Below are 9,358 nucleotides of genomic sequence, written 5' to 3'. Positions count from 1 at the left end.
TCATCTTCCAACTTTCCCGTCTGTGGTCTGTCTTTGGATCAGCAATAATTGCCTGAACAGCTACCATGGCTTCATGAATTTTTGTCTGTAGCTCTTCTATATGCAGCAACTGCAGTACTGGGGCAGCTTCATTAAGAACTGCATCTCCTGGGGCGCCTGGGTGGCTCAGTCGTTAAGCGTCTGCCTTCCGCTCAGGTCATGGTCCCGGGGTCCTGGGATCGAACCCGCATTGGGCTCCCTGCTCAGCGAGAGGCCTGCTTCTCCCTCTCCCACTCCCCCTGCTTGTGTTCCCTCTCCCGCTGTGTCTCTCTGTCAAATAAATAAAACCTTAAAAAAAAAAAAAAGAACTGCATCTCCTGTGTTGAAACTAAGAATATGTTTGTCTAAAGCAACAGGAAAGCCGTCTTTTGTTTGATTTGCTTTAGCAACTGCATTCTGTGTCAGGTGCTCCTGGATCAAAAGGCGAATTGCCTTTGGCATTACCGGGTAATTATCATGAGCTGAATCTGAAGAAGGTTAGCCAAAGCCATTACACCAGCCTTGAAATTGGGATTATTTACATCCAAATTGATCAATGGCTCTGCGGTTTCAACTGCATGGTCAGCATTTTTTGTATTATCAGTTACCAAGTCGCTGTATTTTTCAGCATTATCTCCATATTCAAGTCTAACAGCTAAACCAAGAAGCCAGTCAATTGCTTCTTGTTGATCTTGAATCTTGGTTCTGGTCCACGATGGTGGAGGAGTAGGAGACCTTAGTTTTATCTGGTCCCAGGAATTCAGCTAGATAGCTATCAAATCATTCTGAACACCTGCAAACTCAACCAGAGTTCGAAGAAAAGAATAGCTGCAACTCTACAAATAGAAAAGCGACCACTTTCTGCAAGAATGGCAAGACGGAAAATCTCACCTTAAAAAAAGAGAACAAGAGGCAGTACTGACTGCCAGCGACCTAATCAGTATGGACATAAGTAGGATGTTGGAACTAGAGTTCAGAATAACAATTATAAAGAACTAGCTGGGCTTGAAAAAAGCATAGAAGATGCTAGAGAATCCCTTTCTGGAGAAATAAAAGAACTAAAATCGAACGAAGTTGAAATTTAAAAAAAGCTATTAATGAGATGCAATTAAAAATGGAGGCTCTAACTGTTAGGATAAATGAGGCAGAAGAGAGAATAAGTGATATAGAAGACCAAATGATGGGGAATAAAGAAGCTGAGAAAAAGAGAGATAAACAACTACTGGACCATGAGGGGAGAATTCGAGAGATAAGTGATACCATAAGATGAAACAATATTAGAATAATTGGGATCCCAGAAGAAGAAGAGAGAGAGGGGCAGAAGGTATATTGTAGCAAATAATAGCAGAGAACTTCCCTAATCTGGGGAAGGAAACAGGCATCCAACTCCAGGAGGCACAGAGAACCCCCCTCAAAAAAAAAAAAAAAGATCAACACCCTGACATATAATAGTGAAACTTGCAAATCTCAGAGAGAATAATCTTGAATTTTGAAAGGATAGTTAACATCTCTGAGACACTTTTGAAAGAATTTGAGCCGGTCACTGCTGTGGATGTTTCTTAAATTACCTCTGTCTTCGATCTTGTAGTGTCTGATTTTCCGGTCTTCAAGCCAAACAAAGTTCCTAAATTTTGTTTCATCTTTGCAGTTGAAGCCATCAGGGTTGTGGTAGGCAAGGGCCATCAGCTTGTGTTGCGACATGGACCCCGTGTCTCGCTCTGGTGCCCTGGGCTTCCGCTGGGAAAAGAGAGGTTAAAAGGAGCTGGTATCGTGGCAAGAGGGCCAAATTGTGGTATATTTATACAAAGTAATACTACACAGAGAAAAAGAACTACTGCAACAAAGTGGCAACACATGAATGACTCTCAAAGGCATACTGTGAGGCAGAATGCGGTGAGCCACACGTGAAGAAAACATACTCTCTGATTCCGTTTTTATGAAGCTCAGAAAAGGACAAGCTAACCGTAATATAGATCAAAATAGTGGCTAACTTTGGAGAAGTGTTGATTGGTAGGAGGCATAAATGAAACTTCTGGGTTGCTGGGTATATCCTATAAGTTGATCTCTGTGTTGGTTACACAGAAATATGTAAAAATGCCTTCAGCTGTACACTTAAAATGTGTGAACTTTGCTAAATGTAAATTATATATCAATAAAAATTAAAACAGCCCCCAATGCAGCAGCAACAAATAAATGAACACTTAATTAAATTCCAAGACTTAAAAAGGGAGAGATGGGTAAGGAGAAACAAAGATGCATGGAACATGATTTCAAGAAATTAGGCAGTAGAAACTTCATTCAGCAAGAATTTCAAATCATAAGTATATAGTTGTTCTTGCTGTAGCTCAGGGATTCTTAATTGGCTCTGACGTCTCTTCTCCCTAATCCTGAGTTGTCTATTTTATTTAAAGAGGTATAATAAAAAATTTTTTAAATTGGAATTCCTAGTTATTATTGTAAATGATAGAGAAATCAGACTATAATGTGAATGTTTTATTGTCCTGAGTTAGGAACTTAGAGCTCCAGCCCAAGACCCCTTTACTGAACTGAAAGACCCTAGGATCCAGTGGCCTACATGGCATATCTACTTGGGATCTCAAACACAACATATTCAAAATGGGACTCATCATCTCCCACCCACCCCATCCTCCTCCAGGTTGATCTGCCATCATGCATTCCCCATATTCTGTTCACCAGAAACCAAAAATGTCACACTAGCTTTTCCACTCTGCCTTATATCTTCCATCCAAGCAATCAAAAAATTCTGCTGATTCTCATCCCTTGATATGCTTTATCTGTCTTCTCCTCTCTGTACCTCCTATCTTCTTCTATCTTGGCTTCTTATTATTTCACTTGTAGATTGTAACAGTAGTCTCTCAAAGAATGATTTGCAGTCCACAGTCCCCCTAAGAGTATGAATTGATCAAAACTGAATGTTTTTTTCTTCATTTTTATGGAATAACGATGCACACTCACAACCTGAATGCTAAAGTAAATGTATATACCATCCCACCAAACTTCGGTTTTTAAAAAAATGACACTTCATCCTAATGACTCAGTTCTTTTTCTTCAGGAAAATGGCAGCAGTACGGTAAGAAGTTATGGGATCATTTCTTGCAAAATGGACCATGATCAAAAGAGTTTGAAGATCACTGTCTTTATTATCATCTTGCCTTTATTCCTGCCTTTCTTTTTCAAACATGCACACACTATCACTTTAGTCTGTACCACCAAAAAATTATTTTAAGATTTTATTTATTTATTTGACAGCGAGAGACACAGTGAGAGAGAGAACACAAGCAGGGGGAGTGGGAGAGGGAGAAGCAGGCTTCCCAAGGAGCAGGGAGCCCGATGCAGGGCTCGACCCAGGACCCTGGGATCACGACCTGAGCCAAAGGCAGACATTTAACAACTGAGCCACCCAGGCGCCCCCCAAAAATGATATTTATGCAAAAAATATAATTGTTTCATTTTTCTTGCTCAGAATATTTCAGAGTGTCTATATCACCTTCAGCAATGATCATTAACATATTTTAGTACTTTTCCCTTTAAGAACAAATAAATAATAAATAAAGCTTTTGACTGTCTTCTGAGAAAAATATACATATACACATACAGACAATATAATTTCATAAAATTTCAGAGGTTTTGCAATAGCCCTGAAGTCCATCCATAGATCTTCTAGAGATTTCTCACCCACCCTGTACAATTTAAAAATCAAATCCTTGAAAAGCATAAAAGATCTTTTGCTTACCTATCCAAACTCTTTGCTTCCATTCCTCACTTTAAAAGGAATTTCCAGAACACACCATGTTCTCTCTTACATCTTCTTATTAAAAAACAAAAACAAAAAACAACTTAATTTTAGAATAGTTTGAGATTTAGATAAAAATTACAAGATAGTACAGATAGTTTCAGTGTACCCCATCCTCACTTCCCCCCATTACTAACATCTTACATCAGTATGGATCATTTTTTATAATTAATGAACCTAGAGTGATAAGTTATTATTAACTAAAGTTCATACTTTATTCAGATTTCCTTCGTTTTTTACCAAATGTCCCTTTTTCTGTTTCAGGATCCTATCCAGGGTACTATATCACATATAGTTGTTGTGTCTCTTTTGGTTCCTTTTGGGCATAATAATTTCTGAAACTTTCCTTGTTTTTGATGACCTAGACAGTTTTGATGAGTACCGAATGAGTAGTTTATAGAATGACCTTAACTGGCAATGATTTATCTGATGTTTTTCTCATGATTAGGCTAGGTTCATGTATTTGGGGGAGGAAGACTGCAGAAGGAGTGTACCATTTTCACATCACATCTAGGTTGCATGCTATCAGCAGAATTTACAACTGTTGATATTCATCTCAACCCACTGGCTGAAGTAGCATTTGTCAGGTTTCTCCACTGTGAAATTAATCCCCACCACCACCCCCTGCTTCTATGCTGTATTTTTTGGAAGGAAGTCACTATGCAGAGCCCACACTTAAGGAGTGTGGAGCTGTACCCCACTTTCTGGAAGGCACAAAGTCTTTTGCCTGGGAGATTTGTCTATTCTTCCTTTCTTTTATTTTTAACTGTGTTACCTCTATCTGAAATGCCGAAATAACAAAACAACCCCAAAACTTTAATGGCTTAACACGATTTATTTCTTGTCCATGTCATAATGCCTATCATGGTTCAACAAATGGCTCTGCTCCACAAAGTCATTCAGGCACCCAGGCTGACAGAGGTTCCGTCATCGGGTAACTACACCTTCTGACACATACAACTTCATTAGTTGTCAAGGTAGATAAAAAGTACTGGAGTGTTTTGCACTAGCAATTAAATGTTTCAGCTTAGAAGTGACATGTGTCATTTCCTCCTGTAGCTCACTGACAAAATTAGTTAATTCTTAATTAATTAGTTAATTTGCCTAACTACAAGAGTGGGGAAGTAGGATCCTCTTCTGGAAGGAGAGAGAACCAGACATGAGTGAGCATGGAAGTTTCTAGTCCGGGTGCCTGGGTGGCTCAGTCAACTAGATGTCTGCCTTCGGCTCAGGTCATGGTCCCAGGGTCCTGGGATCAAGCCCCGCATTGGGCTCCCTGCTCAGCGGGGAGCCTGCTTCTCCCTTTCCCTCTCCCCCTGCTTGTGTTCTCTCTCTCTCTGTCAAATAAATAAATAAAATCTTAAAAAAAAAAAAGAAACAAAGAGAGTTTCTACCACGAATCTCCTAATCCAGCTGCCCACCAAACATTATCCTATTTTTCCTCCAAATCTTATTCAGCTGAAATATTGTGAAGCTGTCGCTGTCTCTTCCTCACAGACTTCAGGTCCTCTCCACACTCAGACCAACATTAAAGCAACTATTATAGGGACACCTGGGTGGCTCAGTCAGTTAAGTGTCTGCCTTTGGCTCAGGTCATAATCCCAGGGTCCTGGGATCAAGTTCTACATCAGGCCCCTTGCTCGGTGGGGAACCTGATTCTCCCTCTGCCTATCACTCCCTCTGCTTGTGCTCTCTCTCTCTCTCTGACAAATAAATAAATAAAATCTTAAAAAAAAAAAAGCAACAGTTATATTGGATTGTAATTGTTGGTCTGCATGTCCTGTAGAAGGAAACAACCAATGTGCTAGCCTCAGCATTAATACATGCCTCTTACATAGAAGATATTCAATCAACCCTTATTAATTATTGAATTAATTGGTGCACAAATTATTAAATTTATAATCAAATGTTACACAGGAACTTCTTACAGAATTCAGTTATTCATATATGATTTTTTAGCAAGTGAAGTGGAGATTTTTTCCCTTACTAACTTTAAATGAAGTGTTGAATCATACCTTCAAAAACGTCTTACCTACATTAGCATGAGGAATCCTGTGTCTCAAACATATGGTCTTATTTCTAATTTATTCCGGAGGCCTGAGTTAGCTTTCTATTTAAAAAAAATTTCCCTCTTTTTTAAATTCCAGCCTTTCTAATTCTTCCCTAATGTTCAAGAAGCACATCATTTCATAGTTTTGTGATTGGCTTTTATTTGTAAGTTTGTATTGCTTGCATGGTTTGGTTGTCAAGAGAGGAGAGTAAAACCTTAATTGTAGGTGGAATGCATTTTTTACACAGTGAATTTATCAATTGTGTTGAACGTCTATATTGTACATGTAAGTGTGCTTCCCACTGAAAAGGCAGAAGAGGAGCCTTGTGAGGTGAGTAAGCTCTTGAAGAGATCATGATGGTGACTATATGGACAGTATGACAGTAAACCAAATAAAGTCATAGATAACATGTGATTGATATATGTATGTTACAAACACTGAGTGCTCTGAGTTCAAGGCTCACATGCTCTGGGTGCAGAGTGGGTTGGAGGGGAGAGAATTGGGAGGTAAGGAGACTACCGAGAAAGCCTTGTCAGTAGGTCCTTCATGAAATTCAGGTCTATACCAGGTCTCACACACCACAGTGCACAGAGATATGTAACTTGCATTGATTTCAGTTCTTTTATTGTTTAAAAAAATTTTATTTTTTATTTGCCAGAGAGGGAGAGAGCACAAGCAGGGGGAGCGGCACACAGAGGGAGAAGCAGGCTCCCCACTGAGCAGGGAGCCCAACTTGGGATCATGACCTGAGCTGAAGGCAGACGCTTAACTGACTGAGCCACCTAGGTGTCCCGCATTGATTTCATTTCTTACAGAAGGAAGATATTTTAAGGGTAGTTTTTCTATATTTAGGTTTATTTTATTTCCATTATTTTTTCACAGAAATTAGTAGTCGTGTATGTGTGTGTATGTCAACTTTTCTACTTTAGGAGGTAGTATAGTTACATGAGGAAACTTAAAAATATCTTAAGTTCCTAGATGTTAAAACATTTACTTTTTTTTTTTTTTTTTAGGAGACAGCAAGCATGCACGCATGCATGAGCAGGGGGGTGGAGGGGCAGAGGGAGAAGGAGAGAGAACCTCAAGCAGGCTTCATGCTCAGCATGGAGCCTGATGTGGGGGCTTAATCTCACAACCCCGTGATCATGACCTGAGCAGAAACCAAGAGTTGGATGCTTAACCAACTGAGCCACCCAGGCACCCCTTACTCATTTTTTAAAGCAGGTTAGAGTTTACCATTCTATATTTTTATAACATTTCTAACATTTTTATAACATTTACTAAGTTACTCTTTAATTGCAAATAATTTTGAATCAGCAGTCAAGGAAACTATTTTCCAAAATCAATACATAAGACACTAATGTAGCCCTCATCATCTTTTCATTCGTCAGGTCATTGAGAGACCTGTGTGTAAATGCCACTATGTTTGTGAGTTCAGTTCCTACTTGACTGAGTTGGAAATAGACTATTCCCATGTCAGCAACCAGCTACCTCTTAGAGGTAGTTGACCTGGGGTTGGGAGTGGAGGGGTGAGAAGATAGTATGGCTACATCCAAAACACCTTGGTGTGATGCCAAAAGGGAGAAAGAATTGCATTATCTTCCATTATATGTATACACATAAAGTATTGTCAATTTTTTAAGCATGTTATCTTATTTGCTTGTTAAGGGTAGCAATAAAATGTTTATTTGTCAAGAGGTGAGGAAAGTACAACCCAAGTAGATGATCTCATTCTCCTATTTGCAACAATTTTTTCTCTCCTTCTCCAACATTTTGTGATTTTACAGAGCTAATTTACAGATTGAAATCACTGGTTTCTAGTTCAGTGAAAGAAAATTTAATGGCATTGGCATAAATGAAAAGATCGTACAGAATCTTAACCCCAAAGATCATACTCAATAAAGAAATGAAATCAGAATGCTCTTGTGGAAAGAGGAAATCAAAATGGGAACACATCCATCCCTTTGCAAATAAGACTACATTTTATCACACATCGGAAAAGTCAGTTCAGTATTTCACCATAATTTCTCAATGTTGAATGCCCAATCATTGTGTAAACTGAGAAAAGATTTTTGTAACTTGACCAAAGTGGGAAGGAAAATATTTGTTTATAATATGAAACAGGGAAGTGAGATCCAGTCAAAGTTCTAACCGTATTTGCACTGGCAGCTTAAAGATAGCAGAAATAATAGTGTATTCACAAAGAATAAAAAGCCATCCAGAATTATTCTATTAGTTGTTCACACACCAAGCATATTGATTTTTAAAATAGCCTCTAATTGTTCAATGGCATCTAAAAGGTGTTAGACCAACCTCTCAGAAGTAACTCATGCTTTAAAAATAAATGTATAAAATGGGTTTGCAAAACTATAAATGGGTTTGCAAAACTACATCAGGAACTAAAATTAGACAAGGGATAGACAAAGAATTTATAGCTTTGTCAAGGGATGAGAATTGGTTCTCAGTATTTAGTTTCTTCTCTTCCCACTTCAATTTTTACAAGATAGTACACTGAAAAGGCCATGGAAATGAGCTGAGTCTAACTCCCAGGTGTCCTTTACCAGCTCTGTTTCTCTGGGCAAGTGACTTTACTTCTCTGAGACACATATTTTTTCATCTGTAAAGTGGAAATAATACCTACCTCTACGATCCCTGTAAAAATTACAGGTAATGTTTATTTAAAGTGATTATTCAAACCTCCTAAATAGCTCTTGGGCCCCCAGTTGTCTCCACTCCCCACCATTGTCTGCCGTCGGGATGACCTGGCTGTTCTCTAGCAGCAGTCCAGTTGCTGAGTCCAATCTAGAGTGACTTTTACAAAAGATTTCGATCCTGTTACTCTCCGGTTTAATACTCAAAACCAGTCTCCCATTGTCTTTGGGATTACGTGCTCTATCTCGCTATCTTTGGGATTAAGCACCTGTCTGGCCCTGCTCACCCAGCCAGCCTCACCAGACATCCTGGCCCTTCTTTCAGAGGTCTGCACAGCAAGCATGGGGGCAGAGGAGAGAGTGAGTGCACAGCCAATACCAGGGACGGCATAATCGCCTCTGTAACTGCAGGGAGAATATATGGCAGCACCTTCCAAGAGGTCAGTCCTGTTCATTAGACTTAGCGATGGCTCCATACTCAGTAACTCATGCCTCTGGGCTAGAGCCCGGAACTAGAGACTTGTGCAGCACAGTATCGGCACTACAGTGGAAATAATTCCTCCGGTGTATGTTCAGTATTAGTTCCTTTCAGTGTGGACCAGTTACCTCACTCAAAACACAGCAACAGCAAGGCCATGGAGTAAATTAAGTGCAAAAGTTAAATGATGTCTAGAGCTTGAATGGTGTCAGGAGACCCAAGAAAGAAATTATCTTGCTTATTTGATCTCCTTGCAAAGAGCAGGAGCTTAAGTCGCGATATTGAGACTAAAAGAACAGAAAGGGATCACCAAGCCGTGAGGGAATAAATGCACTGGTCTAGGTGA

General features: G+C 39.4%; 1 pseudogene; it reads right to left on the bottom strand.

Annotated features, from left to right (window-relative positions):
• LOC113922458 lies at positions 1-1,719 on the bottom strand (annotated as a pseudogene).
• Positions 1,720-9,358: the final 7,639 nt, after the last annotated feature.

The sequence above is a fragment of the Zalophus californianus genome, chromosome 9, assembly GCF_009762305.2.
Source record: "Zalophus californianus isolate mZalCal1 chromosome 9, mZalCal1.pri.v2, whole genome shotgun sequence".
Lineage (NCBI taxonomy): Eukaryota > Metazoa > Chordata > Mammalia > Carnivora > Otariidae > Zalophus > Zalophus californianus.
This window is presented reverse-complemented; position numbering and strand designations above follow the sequence as displayed.